The following is a 23,915-nucleotide window of genomic DNA, read 5'->3' as shown; positions in this document are numbered from 1 at the left end:
CATACCAATGAGAATGTAATTTACTGCAGAACTATCTTACCTATCTTCCATCTTATCAGTGCTCAGCCCCTTCCTGTTATGAGGGCACAATTGGGCTAACCTGTTTGCACTTTATTTGATTCTTCCCCAACATCCCAGAGAGAACAACAAGAAATCCTAGGAGCCCATAAAACAAACAAACTAAACAAGCTTGTGTCATTTATACACCTTCATTGATAATTTATCAAATAAGCTGAAATATTGGACTGAAATTATTAAGCCTATGCAAAAAACACTGTTCATTTTGGTGAACAAGGCCTAGTGAAATTGGAGAAAGGCAACCTTTTCACACTGAGGTTTACTCGCTAACTAACCGGACACGAAGGCTTATGTTCCTACTAACCTTATGACAGTTATTTTACGAGAGGACTGAAAGTCAGAAACCTAAACGTGCTGTTTAAATATAAAAAGCAGTAAGAGGTGGTGGTAAGTGGTAACAAGGAAGTAGGCCATCTGTGTTTTTGGTTCGAGACTTATATAATTCTGCCCAATGTGTTTTTTCTGATTTCCTCCTTGTTCACTTGTCTTTCAAAAGTTTGAGATAGTTTGAGCTATCACACAAGCACACTCAGTTCCTGGGTGTGAACTGAGACTGAATCATATTCCGCCTTCACACTTCAGTGTCACTTTGTGGCTTACAGGCCTGCTGCATCTGTGAGAGAACTTATCAGTGGCAAAAATGAGCTGCAGTAAGACAAAAAAAAAAAAAACTTCTGCTAAAGGGACTGTTTGTAATTTCTTACACGTATAAATCAATCCGGGTCGGTGTCCCATGTGCGCTCGTGTGTGGCTATGCTGTTCAGACAAGACTCCAACACTAACTACACGGAAGCACCAAAACCACAAAGTTGTATCTAGTGAAGCCAGTCTTGCAAAACAGTGTTGGCCGCGGTCGGAGGACGCGGGGGAGACCGAGGCTTTGGTCTCCAGAGCCGGAGTCTCTGCTGTACTCTGCTCCTCTGCTCCTCTGCCTGCTTGCCTTCACTCACAGCTCGCTCCACCTCACGTGCATGTGCGCACACTACACACTGCAGAAGAGTTAGTTTAGCTCTACAGTGGACGTTTGTGCAGAAATAACTGCTGCAGCTCCTCCAGACCAACAGAGGTTTCCCGTGTCTTGTGAAGTGACTGAGCTGTGCAGAGAGTTACGTTGTCTTCTTGTTACTGACCGGGTGCCGGTGTCTTCCCTGTCACGTAGCGCGTGCACACGGGCGAGCGCGAGCACCAGGACACTGACTTTCGTTGACTTAACGGCCACAGGTGTCACTGTTACAACTAATTTCGGATTCTTACAAACAGTCCCTTTAAGTAGCTATTTAAAGTGATGACAATTGAAGTGAATGTAATTATAGGAAAACATCCAGTTTGTTACAACTTGGGGGTTATTTTCATAGTTTGGGCCCTTTTGGCCATCAATTCTATCAGTAGTAATAATGTTATACTTACAAAAAGATCTGGGGATGTGAAAAATACAGTGTGAGTCAGAAAGAAACACATGCACTCAGACAATCACATATGGTTTTAAACAAATCCCCAGGTTAGCCAAATATTTGGAAGAGAAAACAATGCCAAATGGTAAAATTACAATTCCTGTTTATCACAGTTTACAAACTAGCACCCTTTGTTCATCTTTGACCTAGTGTAGCAGGGCCAGCTTAAGGCATAGGCCATATAGGCGGTCGCCTAGGGCGCCACCTTCTGGGGAGCGCTGGTCACCCTCTAAAAAATAAATAAAAAACGCTGGTGGGCATCCTTCCTCCTTTTCTACATTGAGGTACAAACAAATGAACAAATAAATAAATAAAGACAGAGATACACTTTCTCAAATCCAAATTTAACCCAGGGCACAAAAAGGGCTAGAGCCGTCCCTGTAGTGTAGCTACATACTGTAGTTGTTCACAGTTTTCCTGTGGAATTAGTCAAATATTATAATCAGGATTATATGTATCATCTCGTTTACGTTAGGGACCATTTGTCACCTTTTACCAACAAGCTGTTTTACTCTAAAAAGGCATATCGAATCACATTTAATTAGCTGACTCTTTTATCTTTGCAATAACTGCAATCACTTTGTCCACATTGTCCTTTTTGTGTGGTGATACCCAAAGGAACAAATCAACCACTCGCTGGCTCAGACAACAGTTTTATTTTCTCTTTCTTCAGCACAGCCCAGGCGTGACATGTAACACTTTGAGCCCGAGGGCAGAGGCATCTTTGATTCACAGAATCAAGAATGTGAATTAGTGATAGAAACACTACTAATGTGTGATTGATGGGAACTATAGTGATCGCATTGATGGTGACATCTGTCTTATCTGGTCTGTGGAGTTTTAAATATTTTGAAGTTTTGTACTGCAGGGTAAGCACAGTGACTGAAATGGGCCGGTACTCATAGTCCCGACACTTCTGATTTATGTCCACATGAGTACCCTTACTCCTAATGCTGAGAAAACAATGCTGAAAATGCCTTTAGTATTCCTTCTCATTATCCAATTTCATCTGTAGGCCTATCATATTTTCAGTTGGTTTTATTGTAGGGTATAGCATATGCAATATTATATTTGTGTACAATTTGCTTTGTATCAATAGCTACATACAGTAAGTGTTTATTAACCCTATATACAAATGTACAAACTGAGGAAATGTATGTCGTATGTAGGCCTAATGTATGATATGAAATGTATACAAAAATACATTTGAAGTGGAATATATTACCAAGATATATGTATAAATACATCCAAGACACATACGACGATCATGTCATGCAGCTATAGTGAATTAACGTACTGGCACCTTTTTTGGTCCATTTCAGTCACTGGATATGAGCATAATAAACTATGGTGTCAGCTGCCGTCTTTTCATTTATTGCTATTATCTCATTTTGACACTGATTCATTGGCTATACAAGCACTTGGATGCGTTTCTGTTTTCAGTTTTTATTGTTATTTATCAATCATTGTGGCTGCCTGCATGTGTGTGTGTTTTACTATTTTAACACAGGAGGGCACTATATATCAACCTAACCTTCCTGTGAGTCATTGCAAAGTGGGATCTTGCTGGCAATGATTAATGGTCAATTTACTATACTTACAAAACATGGTGCAAAGTAGGTTAAATGTCAGCCCGCTGTGGTCGATCACCCACGTATAGAGCTTGATGTCCCCTTCATGAAAAACACTAATTAATTCATGCATCTATCAATCATATTTTATGGAAATTGTGACCATTCAATTAAGCTTTAGTACAGCTGTTACTATGTACGACGCAATTATGTTAACATCAATGATTATATATTACATATCAGGCCTATTATACCCAAAGTGGTAATTACAGTACATTGAAATTAAACAATGTAAGGGTCTTATGCACACACCATCTGATATGATCAATCTGAGAGTAGTGAATGAAAATGTAATGTAACAGTTAGTAGTCTTGGTTGACGTAAGTGTGTCTGGTCTGTAAAAGCTTTGTTCATGCACACTGTTGCAATACGGGTGCTGTGCACAGTTTATTGACTTGTAGCTTGTTGCAGCGCTTTCCACAGAAAGCCGATGAGTTGGATCCTGCAAAGAGCTGTGAACGGACAGAAAAACAAACCAAAGAAAAAAGCAATGTTACATAATGTAACCCCTGTTCAAATCCTCCCCTTCTGGTCAAATAGACACAACCACATAAGTGAAGAGAGACGTCATCCAAGAATAATCACCAACAGTGGTGGTGGCAGATCAAAGCAGAGCACCAAGACACAGTAGCTCTTTCAATCGTTGTGTAAAACACTGATCCTGCAGAAGGAAAAAAGCATCTAAAAGGAGAAAGAGACAGGGAGTTTCTATTCTAACGTAGAGGCACCAAAGTTCAACAACAGATATTATAATGAGCAAAAAAGTCACTATTGATTTCTGAAACAATTTTTAAAGGAGAATGCAGTGCTCTTTATTGTAATGTCCAACCTGATATGGGCATTGATTAGGAACTTTTGTTGATGAAAACTATATGAAGATACAATACAGCAGAATATCCATCCATTATCTGTAACCGTTTATCCTATTCTGGGTTGCCAGGGCTGACACATAGAGACAGACAACCATTCACACTCACATTCACACCTACGGGCAATTTAGAGTCAACAATTAACCTGCATGTCTTTGGAGGAAGCCTGAGAACTCTGAGAAAACCCACGCTAACACGGGGAGAACATGCAAACTCCACACACAGAAGGGCCCCGAGACGAGTTTGAACCTGTGACCCTCTTGCTGTGAGGCGACAGTGCTAACCATTGCACCACCGCGCAGCCCACAGCTGAGGGGAACACATTTGTAATGCTGCAATTTTAGGTAAAAATAACTTGTTTATCAAAGTTGGCCAAGTTGCCTACTTCGATGTTTGTGTTGTCTCCAGCTGTTACCCATTTCTGAATTATAATGTAGCTGACCACAAAACACAGTTATATCTTTCGGTTTCTGCTTTCAGTCAAATGCGCAAGTCTAACTTGGCGATTTGTCTCGATGCAGCATTGACTTATCCTGAGCTTTGCTAAAAGGGTAAGTTCCAACACATTCTCATCACAACTCATCACATACCGCCCCTTGGCGTCACTTTATTTTTGGCATCAAAACCACTACAGTTACCCTTGGTATCACTTTAGGATTAGGCAACAAAACCAGTATAGTTAGCTCTAGGAAATAACTACATGGCTGGGCTTAAAACTACTACATTTGTGCAGTGAAAAGGACTCTGAACGTTGCGGACATGGGACACAAATGAACAGCTGATCTGTAATGAGAAAGTGAAACTTAAAGGTCACCTATTATGCAAAATGCACTTTTCCATGTCTTTTAAACATCAATATCTGTCCCCAGTGTGTCTACAGGCCACCATAGTATCATAAAAGACCATCCTCTCTCTTTTTCTCCTCCTCCGTTTGTCCGGAAATGGGTGCAGAAAAAAAATTCGCTTTTTTCCTTGTATCCTGACGTCATTAGAGAATGCAAGCCACGTGAGGGTTTCCTGGTCGAACCAGAGAGAACCTTCAGTAGCTGACCCCGCCCCACAGCGCGTCACTGTCTCTCCTCCTCAACCTAACTTGAGCAAAGTAGCTCCTACAGTTAGTCTGCAAGAACCAGCAGAACAGGCTTCATGTACTCCCATCATCTAAATATAACATGTTCTTTCACAAAGGCTTTATGTAATTACACTGTTTAAACAGGTGATATTTATATATTATATATATTTGATGTCATGCATGTAGCAGAGCACAGGTAGTAAATAGTGACTGTAAGCAACACAACACATTTCTGTTTCACAGTCAAACTTTATTTGAGTTGACAGATGACAATATTAATTATTCACAGCATTTGTAATCATCTCACCTGTTAGTTAGTTATGTTAACATGGTACAGGAGAAAGTCTTCAGCTCTGGTAAACTATGGTAAGCTAAGCTCCGGTGGTCTGTAGTCATGGTAACACAGAGACAGCTACTACTGTAAATAATATACCATTACTCTGATCTTCCATACATTTATCTTTTAGCAGAAATAATGAACTGACTACTGTTTCACATCTTCTATTTTCCACCCTGATGGTCGCTGTGTTTACACACCGTGTCATAGCGGTAGCATGTAGCTAACCCGTTAGCATGTAGCTACATGCTAACGGGTTAGCTACATGCTACCGGGTTAGCTTTGTATCGCCATGTAAACAGAGCCATCTGCCCACAGCTGTCTGCTCTCAGCTGTCTGCTCTCCTCTGGGATGATTCTGTCGGTCATTTCTCACAGATGGATCTGTAAAGACAGACGTAAAACAGAGTGTATGTTTACGGTTTACAGAGTTGATGCATGAGGTAAACACTGAGCTAACTAACAGAGATATAAATAGTATTATTTACCTGAGAGAAACCGTCAGGAAAACCTGGAATCTGGACCGCAGATGTTCATCATGTGTCGCCGATTTCTGATCAGATTCCTCTGGTAACGTGCGCTGGGTGAAGTTTCTGGTTTATAAACTTTAAAGTGGTTTATAAGCTCTATTCTAGCTCCTCTCTCTCCCTGCTCTCAGGCCGCGAGGGGGGCGGGGAGGGTGACGCTGTGTTGTTGAGGACGTTTGATTGACAGAAAACGCTGACCAATCAGAGCAGAGTGGGAGGAGACAGAGGCTACAGACACAGAAATCAGCACTTTTGGAAATGGGCTGAAACAGAGGTTATAGAGACATGCTGGAATGCATGATCTGATTGTTTTTTTGAAAAAAAAACTTCAGAGACATGGTTTGGAGGTGTCTGAGACCTATAATAACTAGTTTAAATGGAGTATAATATGTGACCTTTAACGCACGGGACACAAACTGTGGTTTCCTGGATGAAAGCTTTGTGTTGTTGTGTTATTTGTGTTATTGTAAGACTTGGTGAATCCGAACAAACTAAAGTCACACAATCATACAAACAAACAAACCGGCAGCGGTACACCAGCAACTCCCGTGTTCTGCGAGGTTAAATGTGTTTTTTTTCAGTGAAGTCTGGTTGCTTTGGCGAGAGCATAGATAGTGGCTTCAATTCCCAGTCGGAAATGTAGACTGTATAGCTGTTTGACCTCAAGGTAAACCGGCAAAAATATTCTAAATGTAGCGTACACTTAAACTGATATTGATTTTTTTAGGTGGACCTTTCTTTTAGGTGTCTAAAAAGTTTTGCTGCCGGCCCCTTCCACAGTAGTACATTGCTTTGTTTCCATTATGGTAACTCCATTCTGCTTCTCCAAACTGGGGCGTGCCGACCATCATCTACTGTAGGTGATACACAGACTGTGGATAAGTACCTCATACAACCCCACTTCAAGACACCCGAAATATCCCTTTAACAGTAAGCACTTTGTTTATAACTGTCAACAATGTCAGCGTATCATATTTGCGCCGTTGTTTGACAACAGAAGCATTGAGATATGTCGAAGACAACATTTCTATGGACAGAATGGAGTTTCACCCTACTGACATGAAGCAGAGTTACCAGTCATATTTTTCTGAACAGTCCGTCCATTCAGTCTTACTGATAGATAGTGGTACTGCACAGTTTTGGCGTTTTCCGACTGCCATTAAACTAAATTGGAGAAAGCGGACCACTTTTCTATTGTTCGGTGTAAAATGGAAAATAGTGGGAGAAGTCTCATGTGGATGGATCCCTGTTCCAGGTGAATGCCGTTTTAAAGTTTATCTCACATGGAGGTGGTGTCAGTAACATCAGGCAGCTTCTGACTCACCCCTGAGTTTGGCCAAACCGATATTTTGAGAGCCAATCCTTGACCAGCATGGCACAATGTTTAGTTCACCTTCGACCGGCGACTCCCCAAGAAGAGTGTTTTATACGAGTCTGCTCTCAAATAACATGGGTTTTTAGATTGGGTCTGTGGCCTGCTGTCAGATTGCAGTTCAGCTTCTGCCCAGGTGGTGAACTTCAAAAGCTCCTCAGACTAAAAAGCCATGTCTTCCATCACCTGTTCAACAGACACAGACTATGTCTGTTCTAACTTCAAAGGTTGTACTGAAGATGACATGTTTTTGTTCTTCATGGAAAAAAATATTCACGCAACTTCATGATTTCTTAAAGGGACTGTATGTAACATTTTATACGTATAAATGTGTTTTAATCATTTTTTATTGCCAATGTGTGAACAGATTGTAACTTAACCTGTAACCCTTCTGCATTTTTCTGGGTTTCCTCTATCAGCCTGTAGACTGCTTTTAATGCGAAGAACCCAGGCCTGTTTTTCCGGGAAAATCCAACAGCTGTGACGTCATGCGCGCTTGCGAGTGTCTTGTTTTCAGCTACAGTGTGCAACGATAGCTAACGTTTGGTTAGAAATGGAGTCCGCTAACGCCAACAAATGACCAGCCCCCACCACAACCGAGACTCCAACACAAACTCCACGGTAGCACAAAAAACAAAGTTATATCTAGTGAAGCTAAAAACAAAAGAAGAATGTGACCGACGTCAGGGGAAAACTAGTATTGTGGGAGTGTGTGTGCACGTGGGAAGTGAGTGGTGAAGCAAGAGAGAGCGAGCTGCGGCAAAACGAGTGAGCAACGGAGCAGAAGAGAGTTAGTTTAGTTGGTCGCTTCTCTGTTTTGACCAATGCTCGTTCGCATCTAATGCGAGCATGCTGACTGTCGTTGACTTAACGGCCACAAGCGTCACTGTTAACAAGCAACAACAACAATAACAACAAGCAACGTCCCTTTAAGTGACATGTTAATATATATAAAAAGAAATATAATAAATGATCATGTTTTTTTTGTTCCTATTTCACAGGATAATGTCTCCCTACCTTGGCTAACCTGACTGCACATTATAACATATGTGAAGATTACATTACATGATAATGATGTATAATGAGACACTACCATGTTTTTGGTGAAGCACAAAAGGAAGCACAAAAGCTCCTTTATAGAGGTGTATAATGTGTCAGCAGGGATGGAGGCCCCGCTGAAAAGGGGTCACTGAATGGTTTGATGAGTATGAAAAGGATGTGAATGGACTTCAAGGTCAAAAAGGTCAACCTTATTATAGTTTATCTCATATGTGAGCTGCGTGGTCTTTATGATGAATCAACGTAGAGCTGCAGAGAAGCGTGTTCATGACGTGGGTTAGGCATGGTGAGCTACCATTTTTTTTTTCATTTTAGATGAAAACAGGGAGAGGCAGGGCTGTTGCGGACACCCACAGCAAGATCAGAGGGTGATGTGAGGGGAGGAGGCTCCCTCCTGAGCATCTGGAGCAGTTCTTAAAAGGAAACGAGTTCAGATTGATGACAGTCCTTCTAAAGGGAGTGTGATGCAGGCTTGGTCAATATTAAAAAAAACTCAATATGTCATATAAAGGAAATGGCGTATAAAAGATGAGACTGACAACTACTGATGGTTTGCTTGTCTTCTCTACATTGTATCTTATGGACACAGGTATTTATTGACTGTTGATTAAATGGTAAATGGACCTGCATTTAAATATAGCATCTTTCTAGTCCTCCAACCACTCAAAGCACTTTACACTTCATGTCATCATTCATTCACACCCACACATTCATGCACTAATGGCAGAGGCTGCCATGCCCATCTGGATCTAATCTAAATGTCCATTCACATGGCAGCCTTCCGGAGCAATTTGGGGTTCAGTACCTTTCCCGAGGACACTTCGACATGCGGACTGGAGGAGCCGGGGATCGAACCGCCGATCTTCCAATTATAGTGAACGACCTGCTCTACACAGCACAGTTATGAATAAGTGCAATTGGCAGCAATAACCCATCCAAATCAATATATTATAAGACTGTTTAGGGTATTAGGCATGCCAGGCCAGCATGATTGGAGCAGCAATTTTCAAAAATTATAACTTACTTTTATGTAGCAATTAGGGCTATCAATCGATTAAAATATTTAATCACAATTAATCGCATGATTGTCCACAGTTAATTGCAAATTAATCACACATTTTTATCTATACAAAATGCACCTTAAAGGGAGATTGTCAAGTATTTATTACTCTTAGCAACATGGGAGTGAGCAAATGTGCTTGCTTTATCCAAATGTATATATATATATTTATTATTGGAAATCAATTAACAACACAAAACAATGACAAATATTGTCCAGAAACTCTTAACAGGTACTGCATTTAGCAAAAACAATATGCTCAAATCACAACATGGCAAACTGAAGCCCAACAGGCAACAACATCTGTCAGTGTGTCAGTGTGCTGACTTGACTATGACTTGCCCCAAACTGCATGTGATTATCATAAAGTGGACATGTCTGTAAAGGGGAGACTCGTGGGTACCCATAGAACCCATTTTCATTCACATATCTTGAGGTCAGAGGTCAAGGGACCCCTTTGTAAATGGCCATGACAGTTTATTTAACATTTGGTATGTAATGGTTGGTACCGATGGTAATGGATTCCTTGGGTTTTCCGGTTTCATATGATGCCAGTATCTTCACTCTAGCTTTAAAACTGAGCTCGCTACAACCTAAAAATCACAAGTTGCATTAAAGAAATTTAGTGACATTAAAACAAATTTCCGTTGCGTTAAATTTGACAGCCCTAGCAGCAATAGATGTCTGCAACAGGAATAACAGAATAATAGCTCAGATAAGAATGGATTATTTCAAAGACTGTCTCCCTCCTACACATAACATGGATGACTGCATGACTCTAAAGGCTGGATCCATTAACTGGTAATGTAAGGAGCATGACAGCTTCGTCAAAGCTCACTGCATGCTTGACAGCGAGTATGATAATCTTCACATTATTCACTCCATCATTGTTTCCTCATACAGTATAAGCTCACAGATACATGCATGGAATATGTATCTCTGTGCCACCAAAGTCAGTCTGCAAATTGGAGTTCACAGTACATTGTCACCAACTCTGTTTACGATTTCCACAGATAGCACCTGAGCCAGAGAGGTCTGAAAATCAATTTTCAGGAGATAAAGTCTGAAAATGGATTTGCTTTATTTTCAGGAGAAGAAATATTTCTTCTAAACATATTTATATGGTAACATCAATCCTAGTCCACCTGCACCAGATATGATTAATTCACAAATGCATTACAAGCCTTCCCTCAGATCCCTCTGACAGCACTGTATAGGGAATAACATCCTGTTTGAAGCAAGGTGCATCTGTAGAAGAAGAAGGCATACTTTCTTGATCCCATGTGGGGAAATAAAATGTTTCTACTCACACAGACCCGAAATACATACATACGTCCATGTTGGTCCTTGAACCTGTAACCCTTCCAAGCCAAGTCCCCACAGACTGAGCTACTGCCGTCCCACTGTATTACGAATTCATGAAACAACAACAACAACTCATGGTTAGAAAAGCCTTTTTCCATCCTTGCAAATGTCGACCTGATATTCGCCATTTCAAGCCCAAAATCTAAAATACAAAATAGCTTGTTTGTAGCTTGTTTTTCAACATGACTGACATGAAGAAAAATGACTCCTAAGTGTTTTATGACCTGCCAGCCCTAAAGGTAACTACTTGGTTAAAGGTTTGGGAAAAATGACCTTTAGGGTAACACTGCTTTCACCTTTCTCAGCTGAGGGAGGATGGTCATTATTGCATGAGGTAGACTATTTTTCTGAGTAGTGCAGCCTCCCACTGCAGTAATCCACTTTGAGCTGTCATGTTTCATTGTACAACAAACAAGAAAGTGGACAAAAGGTCAGAAGATGTTTGAAATGATTCACAATTTGTCATCTCAAAGGTCAAGCTAGGGGTTATTCCAGTCTGGAGTATTTACTTTCCGCACAGGATGAAACTTCACCTCAGTTTGTCCTGAGTTTTATTCAACAAAACATGATAACTGTGCAGTGGAAATGATTGTGTCTCAGTCAGTATACAATACTTGATTCTGAATATAATGTATACGAAAAGTTCAAATTTAAAGCAGAAATTATAGTATTGACTAAGTTTATCATCCATACAGGAGTGACAAGGAAGTGTTAATGATACTGTTGTAGTCTACCACGTAAGAATTTATTGCAAAAAGGCAAAAATGCCTCAGTATAAACTTCATAGGAACATTGTGTCTGTAAATCGTTTTCTGTTCCTCAAACTGAGAAAATGTACATTACTTGTTTTTAGGGCTGTCACAGTTAAACGCGTTAATGCACAATCATTCTTTTGGAGGTTGTAGCGGGTTTTAAAGCTAGAGTGAAGATACTGACATCATATGAAACTAATGATATATATAGAAATCGAAGGAATCCATTGGTACCAACTATGTCATACTAGCTTGTTGCAAAGGAGGCTAAATAATCTACAAACTTAGGTAAAATTTTGTCAAAGAAAAACTGTCGCAGCCATTTTCAAAGGGGTCCCTTGACCTCTGACCTCAAGATATGTGAATTAAAATGGGTTCTATGGGTACCCACGAGTCTCCCCTTTACAGACATGCCCACTTTATAATAATCACATGCAGTTTGGGGCAAGTCATAGTCAAGTCAGCACACTGACACACTGATAGCTGTTGTTGCCTGTTGGGCTTGAGTTTGCCATGTTATAATTTGAGCATATTTTTTATGCTAAATGCAGTACCTGTGAGGGTTTCTGGACAATATTTGTCATTGTTTTGTGTTGTTAATTGATTTCCAATTATAAATATAAACATAAGTTTGCATAAAGCAAGCGTATTTGCCCACTCCCATGTTGATAAGAGTATTAAATACTTGACAAATCTCCCTTTAAGGTGCATTTTGTATAGATAAAAATAGGTTATCATTTTAGAAAATTGCTGCTCCAATCATGCTGGCCTGGCATGCCTAAAACCTTAAACAGTTTTATAATATATTGATTTGGATGGGTTATTGTTGCCAATTGTACTTATTCATAACTGTGCTGTGTACAGCAGGTCGTTCACTAATCGGAAGATCGGCGGTTCGATCCCCGGCTCCTCCAGTCCGCATGTCAAAGTTTCCTCGGGAAAGACACTGAACCACAAATTGGTCCCGAAGGCTCTGCCATCAGTGTATGAATGTGTGTGTGGGAATGGGTAAATGCTAACATGTACCTGACATGACCTCAAGATATGTGAATGAAAATGGGTTCTATGGGTACCCACGAGTCTCCCCTTTACAGACATGCCCACTTTATGATAATCACATGCAGTTTGGGGCAAGTCATAGTCAAATGTGTTGTTAATTGATTTCCAATAATATATTTATACACATACATTTGCATAAAGCAGCATATTTGCCCACTCCCATGTTAATAAGAGTATTAAATACCTGACAAATCTCCCTTTAAGGTATATTTTGAACGGATAAAAAATGTGTGACTAATCACGATTAACTATGGATAATCACGCAATTAATCACGTTGAAATATTTTAATCGATTGACAGCCCTACTTGTTTTATATCTCAACAACATGGCTTCTCTACCGAAGTCATATTGATAAGCTATTACAATGTTTATGGCAGTGTGTCTGACTAGTAGTATTCATTTGAGTTACACAGGTATTTAAACCACTCATGGCAGCCCTATTGTGCCTTCTGACCAAAGCACGGACAAGACTAACACAAAGAACTGTTAAGGACTTCTTATCCCTGGGGTGAAGGAGAAGCCATGTCCAAAGCCAGAAAACCAGAACACCTTGTTCTCTTTTATTCTCCTCTCCATGACACAGAGAGGCTCATTGGATTTGGACCACAACTGTCCAAGTCTCAATAAATGACCGGTGCAATACAGCGTAAAGGAACACGGTTTGCAAAGGCACAAGAGAGTAACAGAACAATTCATCCATATTTTGATAATAGTACTATTACTAATTATCATTTAAACAAACCTGTTGTTTTATTTTGATTAATAACAAATGTGTTCCATTTTTATCTATATAGCTGACTTACTTAGATCACAGTGTAGGTCAAAGGAAAGTTTGAAGGTCTATATTTATATGACGAGTAGAATATCATTGTCAAATAGTAATAGGAATGTAAAACGGCGTCTCCTTCATAAGGATAAGAGCAAAAGCATTGTTTTTTGGTAAATGAATGCCATCAATTTGGTCTGTTGTTCGACCTTTGATAACTCTTTCCCCCTGCCCAAAGTAATCCATCTCTTGTATCCTCACAGTGCCTTCATGTTTCACAATGAGCGTCCTGACCCACGCAGACAGTAACTGAAAGATGTGATTGACAAAAGTCTAAAGCCCGCTGGTACATGAAGTGGTGGGTTTGCTATTGATGAAAGCTCTTGGCAGTTTGATAACTTCTAGACATGTCCAGCTTTATTTACTTGTCCTCCTCTTACTCTCTGATGTTCCAGAGTGGTTAAAATCTGGCCCATGACAGCCTGTCATCACTACGTCAGCCCCGTTATGAAAGGGTTGAGTCACTAACGACTAATGACACTGGCTGGTTTTCCTGTTGGATTTCATGCCTGCTGGGGATGCTCCGTAGAATGTGATGCTGCTTTAAAGATTAGAATGACACAAATCATACTTAATTAAAAAAACGTAACATGATCATGCTCAGATTTCCCATATGAATTACAGGTCATATTGTTATATTGATGTATAATAAGACCTGGATAAGGTGCCGCCGCTCAGCCTTACTTCCAATGGCAATTATTCAAATTTTTCCATTGGCCACTCACGGTATTGCAACGAAAAAATATGAAAAATTGATTTTTGATCCATGGAGATTTTATATTTGTATAAAATCGCTGTCCTCGAGCCGAAGAAAGCGGGTTTAAACATCTGTGACATCCCAATGTAGTCTACGGGCCGAGCGGGAGAAATACTACTGCACAAATTCAGTGGGCTGCTTACCTAGAAAACTTTTTTGGCATATGCGCATGGATCTATAACAAGATTTGGATACCTGGATTGCTTTAAATTTTTTCCAGTGGCAACGAAAAATCCCCTTGCGGCCTAAAAACATTTTCCCCATAGAAGGGTCTACAAATTTGAAGGATATATCAGGATATCAAACCGACTCAGCAGCGAAAACAGGTTAAAGGGGAACACCACCCACATTAAGAATTCCAGTATGTTATTTCCACGGCCTTGGAAAGTTCAGTCATGAACATGAGCTCCTCTCTCTCAAAGCCAGAAATCAGAAAACTAAGTCTCAAACGTGTGATGTCATAAGGTATAAAGTCTGGAGCTGCTCCATAGACAATGAATGGGAGACTGATTTTGTGGATCACAGAATGTTTGTTTTCTTTTTTATACCCAAATGAGCTTTATTCTATTGTTGTGTTGTCAGTAGTGAAACAGAAATGTTCCCATATACTCAGGTCATTCCCCTGGGTGCTCTCAGTGTCATCTAGAACATCTCCTAATTCATCGTCTGTGGAGCAGTTTATACCCTATGACATCACAAATTTTAGTTTCAGCACTCTAGTTTTGGGATATGGGAGAGAGTTGTTCATGTTTACTAATATTTTTTTTGGACTGTCTTAGATCATAGGAATCATATTTATGTATTTTGAAAATGGGCGTAGTTCCCCTTTAAAAGGATATTGGCCTGGTCGGAGCTGGCCAGTGCTTCGCTATAATTGGCCAGTCTGCGTTCGAGGGGTGGGACTTTACGAAGTGTCTATTTATAAACAGAATTATCTAGTAGTTTGGTCTTAAAGCAGGTACTATTTAAAATGCGATGAGAGTTTGTGAGTATCAAAGTAAAAAAAAAAAAAGAAATCTATTAAGTTGAAAAGAGGTTATAGCCAAACAACTGTATGAACAATTGAGGATTGTTCTTTAAAATTAAAACACAACATCCTCTCAGTAGACAAATGAACAGTTCTTCATTTAAGCTGTTAAAGGAACAGTATTGATCAAACGGTTCTCGAGTGAATCATTATTCATGACCAGCCAACGATTTGCTGTCACAGGATGTCTCTCGCCTGCAAAGCTGTAGGCCATTAAGTGCACAAAGATCGCATTAAACTGCTATCTGAGAGAGGTGGTGGTCTTAACAGCCCTGGAAAGATGTCCAGAATTCATTAGTCCACTGAACATGCTAGCTCCTGGCAAGACCTACACACCTGTTGATCTAAAGAGGAGATTATGGCCTCTGTTTCTTTATGAAATGGAGGAGTGGAGGGACTTGAGCAAAAATCTACCCACACTGGGCATTTTCTGTCTACACTTTTTAAGGCGATGGTGCAAAATTGATACAAATGGATGCATTTGTAAACGTTTAAGGAGTCACATTTAATCCCAAATTTGGACAAAGGTTGCATATTTGACATTTGGGCGTGTCTCATTCAGCTGTGATACACAGTTTAAAGTCATATTTTTGTATGTGTCACGTTTTAGGAAAGCAGGTTTGGACCCAAATGCAAAATTAATTGAAGAGTTGTGAGCAGGGACAGTTTGATGATTGATAAAAAAAAAAAAAACTTACACTTGAAGGTCCAAAACCAGGCTGGTAACAGAAATAAATCAAAAACAACAGAACGCTGAGTAACCGGAAACACTCAGAGCAAGTCAGGTACACTGAATTCAAGGAACGACAAAAGAGGAACCGAAAAAGAACAAAGGAACTGAGGTGGTATGAATAGTGACTGCACTAACTGGGGAAGTGACAAAAGGTGAGGTGATTGCAGAACTAATTAGGGACAGGTGAAGCTGATCAGGGCGGGGCAGACAATCAAAAAGGCGGGAAAACACAAAGGCAGGAAGTAAAACAAAACATGACACATAAGAAGGGAACCTTCAACGTAAAACAGGAAACAACCTACAACCAAAACCCCAAACCATGACCATATGAAGTGACATAATAACAAGACAATAGATGAGATGGTTAAGACATTTCTATTTTTCCCTTCTCGTCCTGTTAAAGGAAGAGGTTGACGTTGAGGTTTTTTTTTTAAAATCCCTTATTTGCTTTCCTGTTGAGTGTTAGATGAGAAGATCAATAGCACTCATCAGTCATTTAGATAGAGCCAAGAGCATAAAGAACTACCCAAACATCGCCAATTTGTCTTTAAATCACTAAACATGGTACTTAAAGCTACAGTGGGTAGAATTGGAGCAAATATTAAAAACTGTATTTTTATAAAACGGTCACTATATCCTGACAGTAGTGCATAAGACAGGTAATCTGAAAAGAAATCATGTGCCTCTGTGTCCTCCGGTGCTCCTAATGGCTTCTGCAAGATTTCACAGACCAGAGGAAAACAACCAATCAGAGCCGAGCTGTCAATCATTCGCAAACTCCGATCAAATGGCCAAACTCATCAAATATGAATAAATATTCTGTTACTGTAATGCCTATTTCTCGCCTCAAATGTATTCAGAAACATCTTGTAGTGTACTGTTTAGTTGTAAAATGAGAAAATTTGTGACCCGGCAGCCATGTTGAGATCAGTTGAGGAAATACCAAGCACCGCCCACCAGCCGAAGCAAACTTTCTCATTTTACAGCTAAACAGTACACTACAAGATGTTTCTGAAAACATTTGAGGTGAGAAATAGGCATTACATATTCATATTTGACCAGCGCTGCCTAGTTTGATCATTTGATCGAAATTCGGGGGTGATTGACAGCTGTTTCCATTGAATGAACAGCCAATAGGAACGCTCTCTCTCTGAAATGACCTGTGATTGTCTCCGTCAAGCCTGAAAACAGAGCCATGAGGAGGTGCAGAAGTCTAGTTCTCTCTCAGAACACTTGAATTACAATATGCTGAAAGGTTATTATGGAGTTTTTGCCCAGCTTTAAAGGAATAGATTGACACTTTTTTTTTTTTAAATTGATTATTTGCATTCCTGTTGAGGGTTAGATGAGAAGATCAATAGCACTCATGTCAGTCATTTAGGTAGAGCCAGGAAGTCCAAACAATCCCCATGTTGTCTTTAAATCACTAAATACACTACTTAAGAGATGAGAAAGCAATGATGCAGCGCTGATCTACTATATTTAACCACGCTGTGGAGAAACTGGGTGTTTGGAACATACTGAACATACAGATCAAGGACAGAGAAGTGGATTATGCTGCCGGTGTGGTTGGAGAAATCCGTATGGATATTTATACGTTTTGACAGGGCTCTTGCCGTGAGTCTGGTGCGAATCCAAGCTGAGTACAGCTGTTGTCCTCCACGAATAAGCAAGATACACGCCTTTATAGAGCCACCTTTCAGGAAGTGTGTATTTGATTCTCAAAAAATAGATTTCCAGTTGATGTTTTTTTAATGCAGAAATGGCTGCCATATCACAGTTAATGGTATCATCGGGCTCTGTATTAGTTGAATGACAAGTGAATTTTGTCATTTTTATGAAAAGTGAAATTGAATTCCCATTTAAGGAAAAGAAGGATCTCTGTGTTATGAGCTCCGCACTTTCAGCAAGGAGGAGATGAAGGAAAGAAAGAAAGAAAGAAAGAAAGAAAAGAGCAAGTTCTTGTTAATGTCAAATGTGTCTTCCTGGACAGAGTCATCCTGTTGGATCTGCCTCTAGTGACAGTCAAATTGGTCAACCATTTAAGGACAACGGTTCCTACACCAAACAGCCTCATCTCTATGTAAGGAATAGATTAACATGAAGTTCAAGCCAAGCACATTCGGGAAGGGGGAGAGGGAACGCTAGAAAGAACTTGATGTGAGATTTAGGTGTCTGGATAGAGTCATCTGCTCCTGATGGCGGGTCAAACTGAGAGTCAGCTGGCAGGTCAAGAGGCAGACTCATCACTGCTCTCACAGATGAACATCACACACACACACACACACACACACACACACACAAGGGTCAGACCGTATACAGCCTGGTGGGAGGATACAATTATACCCTTTTACATAAAATGAAACATCAACATCACAAAATGTTTCACTAATTTGCATAATGTCTTTGCTACAATTCTAGGCATTTTCAAGCACATAAAGCTCTCCTCAACATGCCAAAAATCAATGCATTCATTATATGGGGAAACAATAGTTTGAGTTTGTAAATAATTATTGAAAGGTACAAATAACACTGATAACATTCAGCCACTAGATGTCGCATTCTCCCTCCCCCGTCCCATTGCATTCACTTCACAACAAATGGTTGCCAGTTCGTTGCATAACGTGCATATTTTATGGTCGAGTGGAATGACTGAGACAGACAGTCATGTCAAGTGATTCATCTTTCATGATAGAGTAAAAGTCATTTTGCAACAGTGTGCTCACACTTTTGATTCAAACTAGACAGAAACAAACTAAATCTCACCCGAACCGTCTTGGTTAGTGTTTCTAACAATCACCACCTCTGGTTCAGTCGGCCACCAACTTCTAAATCCCCTCTGATGTACATTAGTTGTACATTATTTGAGGGAACTACAGTTCGGTCTGCTTGTGCTGCCAGCACATCAGTGCAAGCCCCCAAAGTTCACTTTGAGGGTATTACGTAACCAAGCAGTATAAATCCACTTGTGCAGATTAGTTTTTCATTCAGAGAAAAAGACTTTCCTTTTCCTGTTGGGATATCAGTGTGCACGCAGAAAATGGTCCGCGAGACAAAAAGGGAGTAGGCTAAAGTAAAAAACAAAAGTTTGACCCAAGTGTCAATCTCAGTCATTTATCTAAGTTTTCCACACTAACTGGCAACTGACTACACAGAGAAACCATGTGATACTAACGTTGTTATGCTATTGGCTCACAAGCCTTGTTAAAAGTGGGAACCGACGTCAGATATCTTCCACAGAGATGAACAAAACATTCATTTTGGACCCATTAAAAAATTTAATTCGTAGTATTATTTTTAGGAAAAGTCATTTAAAGTCTTTTATTCGGCACTTTTCTAAAAGGTCTGTGAATCTAATTTTTTTTTTTTTTAAATGAGTACTCTGCATTAAAATGTTATCAATATAACCTTGAAGTGTATTCCAGTTTCCGGTAACGGACTGAATTATAGCAAAGGGGGATGACTCAAACTGTTACATCCCCCCTCATGTGTGTCTCATTTGTTGTGAAAGGTTGTGAGCCAACATTCATAAAATGTTTATGGTCGCAACGTGAACACAAAAAAAAAAAAGAAACATTTACTTTGAGCTCAGGGAACATAACGTTGGACACTATCAGACGATAAAACCCTTTTGTGGTCTGTGGAATTCAGAGCAGTCCCCTGAAGTTTACACTGATGAGAGGAAAAAAGAATGGAGGAAATCCTGTGAGCTTATGCATACATCATGCTGCGGATAAAAAGTCTATCCTGACGTCATTGCCAGTTAGGTGTGCTCCTTCATGGCATGAGTGCATCTATCTGCAAATTGATTTTTGCCATCAGCAAAAACATCTTTCCTGTGCTCCGGGGAAAAAAAATGTCCATGATGCAATACAGGTTGTCTCAGAAAAAGGTCATTTTTCATCCCATAAGTGTTGACTTTATCTCAGTATTGTTCCTACAATATCCAGTATTGATTCTGAACTCTTCACTCAGAGATTCCACCCCGGGGATGACACCCATGTGACCCCACTTTGTGCCCCGTGGTGGTTACTGTTAGCATGAAACCTTTATGAGCCAGAGACACATCAGAAAAACAAAAATCTCAACCCTCGGGTGCTGAGAGTAACGACCTTTTCACAGAGAAGGCGAGGCTTTCAAATGCATTACCTGAAATAACACCTTTCTTAACCAGTCTCAATTTAGGATCTTGCTTGCTGAGTTTTATTGTGATCATTGATTAAAGAATAAATGATTACACATGTACATTTTGTTTTTACAGGATGTCAAAAAATAAGTTAAATTGGGCGCCCCGATAGCTCAGTTGGTAGTGCGGGCGCCCATCTAACAAGGTTGAGTCCTAACCGCGGCGGCAGCTTCGAATCCCCAAAAATCTGAATTGGTACTGGTCTTAAAAAAAATCAAACATCACTATTTTACAGAAACTACCTTTTGTTTGCATTGAGTTGTGACATAAACAGTCTTTTATTTGAAGGGATTGTCTATTCTCTACATATTCATAGTAGTTTTATATCAGTAGGACTTACGTATGTCAGCCTCTTGTGTAATTTCCCTTTTTCAGGGAAGAGAAATATCGGAAAGGTTTAATGATTACCACTTTTTACACTTCAAGGCAACAAAAAATAATATGTGAATGTGGCTTCTGAGCAAATGGGAAATGCAATCTTGAGGAGTGATAGCGATGTGTAAACACTCACTGAGAAATAGCCCATTAGAGCCGAACAACAAGAAGCTGGGTGGCCCATTGGCAGCAAAATATATGTGTTTGAATATGTTGTTTATTTGCGCAACTTAATAGTAGGTTATCCAAGAAAATAAGGTACAGGGACAGGAAAAAAACACACCTGCACTAACTGACACCTCACCCACAGGGGCCAGAGCACAGAGACTAATGTGGACAATAAGCAAGGACTCTGATAATGGCAAAATAATAGTTTCCCAGCTTCAAACAGCGGCCCGTAAGAAAATTAGCATAAGAGGCGACAATCTTTACAAGCTGTTGACATGCTAAACAAGAACGTATTGGCCAAATCAGGAAAAGCATGGCCTAGCTAATTGGAAAACAATAAGAGTGACGCACACTGTGTGCTGGCGTTGATAGGAAAAAAGGTCAGCTACTGTTCTTACTGTTACAGATGGTAAATGGTGTGGAGCTTGTTAAACGTGAATCTGAATGTGAATGACCTTTTTAACCCACTGCTGTGAGTTTACATAAAGCTGTTACAAGCATCCTTACATAATTGACATTTACTGATGCACTTGATGACATTGTGTTATTTTTACTTCAGTGCTTTATAGAGGGAAATACTGTAGCGTCACAGTACTCTACACAGTACTCCTTTACATTCAAGAAGAAAAAAGACAAATAATAAAAATAATAATGGTTTTGTGATTAATATCTTATTGTTTTGTGTCTTAAAACCAGTTGGCAACCTCCGGGTCTGAAAAGTGAAGCCAATGCTGAAGTGCCTAAACGTGCATTCTTTCTAATAGCCAGCAGGGGGCGACTCCTCTGGTTGCAAAAATAAGTCTAATCGTATAGAAGTATATGAGAAAATGAGCCTACTTCTCACTTGATTTATTACCTCAGTAAACATTGTAAACATGAGTTTATGGTCTCAATCACTAGTTTCAAGTCTTCTTCAGTACAGCATGATGTTCATTTAGTAAATTATGGTCCCATTTAGAGTCAAATAGACCATAAAGCAGAAAATGATTTAGGGTGTGGCTACCTTGTGATTGACAGGTCGCTACCATGGCGAAAAGGGCAGTCCACAAACCAATGGGTGACATCACCGTGGCTACGTCCACTTCTTAAACAAATAATCCTCCCCACTACATATGGTCCACTACCAATGTTGATCACAGCTTGTATAGGGGAGTAGCAAAACTACAAATCAATACTCGCAGACACATGGTATACATGTGCTAATTGTTTGTCTCTCTAACCATCAGTTTGTTTGTGTCCAACAGGCACTGTTGGGCGTATATCTCTTAGTCTCTCTCTCTCTCCCTAGTTTCTCCTTCTTATCCTCTCTTCTTGTTCACTCAGGCTTCTCTGAGGCTTCTCTCTGTTGGTGCCTCATTCAGCCTCTCCTCTTGTCTATCTCCCTTGTGTGTATGTTGTTCTTGTTTCGCCCTCCCTCTGTGTGTTTGTTCTTTTCTCCCACCTGTGTGAATGGTGTGCTTGAATGAATGGTGATAACCCTACTTTTATCAATGGGGAGCCAGTACAATCTGTCACACATTACAAGTACCTTGGCATCGTGCTCGACCACAAGCTTAAATGGGACATGTGGACTGAATTTAGAAGCACTGAGACACAACAAAGAATGTATTTTTTTTTTTTTTTAAAGAAATTGCTATATCCTTTAATGTTCACAACCAAAATGCTCCAAATGTTTTGCTGTGCCTTTATTGAAAGTGTTTTAACCTTATGTATCATCTGCTGGTTTGGTAACACTACCAGGCCAGCACAATGCTAGGCATTGATAGGGATTACGCTACCAAGTATGGAATGCATCTACAGAGACAGAACGATGAAGGCAACAACATTGTGGGTGACCAGAGGAACCCCTTTGCCTCATCATAGAAATTGTTGCCATCTGAGCAACAGTATTGACCTCTATTCAGTAAAAATAGGTCCATGTTTTCATTTGTCCCACAAGTCATTACGTTTTTAAACAGGTAATGCACTTTATCTCCCATTCACTTTGACCTCTCCTTCCTGGTCACAAAGGATGTCCAGCTGGTCTGGTCCATCCTATTTTAAATAACCATTTTATGTGCATGTATGTGTACGTGTGTGTATATGTATGTATGTATGTATAGGTAGATAGATAGATAGATAGATAGATAGATAGATAGATAGATAGATAGATAGATAGATAGATAGATAGATAGATAGATAGATAGATAGATGTACTTTATTGATCTCAAATTGGGAAATTATTGTGTTACAGCAGCAGGTTATCCAAGTAATGCAAAGGAAATGTACTATATATATATATATACATATATATATATAGGTCTATTATGGTTATTATTATTATGGTCTATTATGTACACACAAGATCTATTGCATGTCTGTCTGATCTGGGACAGGGATCCCTCTTTAGTTGCTCTTCCTGAGGTTTCTTCCATTTTTCCCTGTTAAAGGTTTTCTTTGTCTTTATGTATCCGAATCGAGAGTCAAAGGACAGAGGGTTTTATATATTGTAAAGCCCCTTGAGGCATATCAGTGATTCGTGATATTGGGCTATATACAGCGGGTAAAATAAATATTGAACACGTCACCATTTTTCTCAGTAAATATATTTCCAAAGGTGCTATTGACATGAAATGTTCACCAGATGTTGGTAGCAACCCAAGTAATCTATACATACAAAGAAACTAAAACAAATAAGTTCAGAAATTAAGTAATGTGTAATAATGTGAAATGACACAGGGAAAAGGTATGGAACACATGAAGAAAGGGAGGTGCAAAAAGGCATGGAAAGCCAAGACAACAGCTGAAATCTATCAGTAATTAGAAAGCAATCCGGCCCCTTGTCAGTGCAAACAATAAGGTTGCAAAGGTCTTGAGAGCGCTCTTTGCTTTTACCCATCATGAGATGTTTCTTGTGTGACACCTTGGTCATGAGACACCTTTTTATAGGCCATCAGTTGGGACTGAACCAGCTGATATTAATTTGCACTGACAAGGAGCCAGATTGCTTTCTAATTACTGATAGATTTCAGCTGTTGTCTTGGCTTTCCATGCCTTTTTGCATCTCCCTTTCTTCATGTGTTCAATACTTTTTCCATGTGTCATTTCACATTATTACACATAACTTGATTTCTGAACTTATTTGTTTTGGTATGTATAGATTTGGTATGTATAGATTTGTTTTGGTATGTATAGATTACTTGGGTTGTTACCAACATCTGGTGAACATTTC

Source organism: Sebastes fasciatus, chromosome 9 (genome assembly GCF_043250625.1).
Source record: "Sebastes fasciatus isolate fSebFas1 chromosome 9, fSebFas1.pri, whole genome shotgun sequence".
In the NCBI taxonomy this organism is placed as follows: domain Eukaryota; kingdom Metazoa; phylum Chordata; class Actinopteri; order Perciformes; family Sebastidae; genus Sebastes; species Sebastes fasciatus.
The sequence above is the reverse complement of the archived record's forward strand: the minus strand, read 5'-3'. Positions refer to the sequence as shown.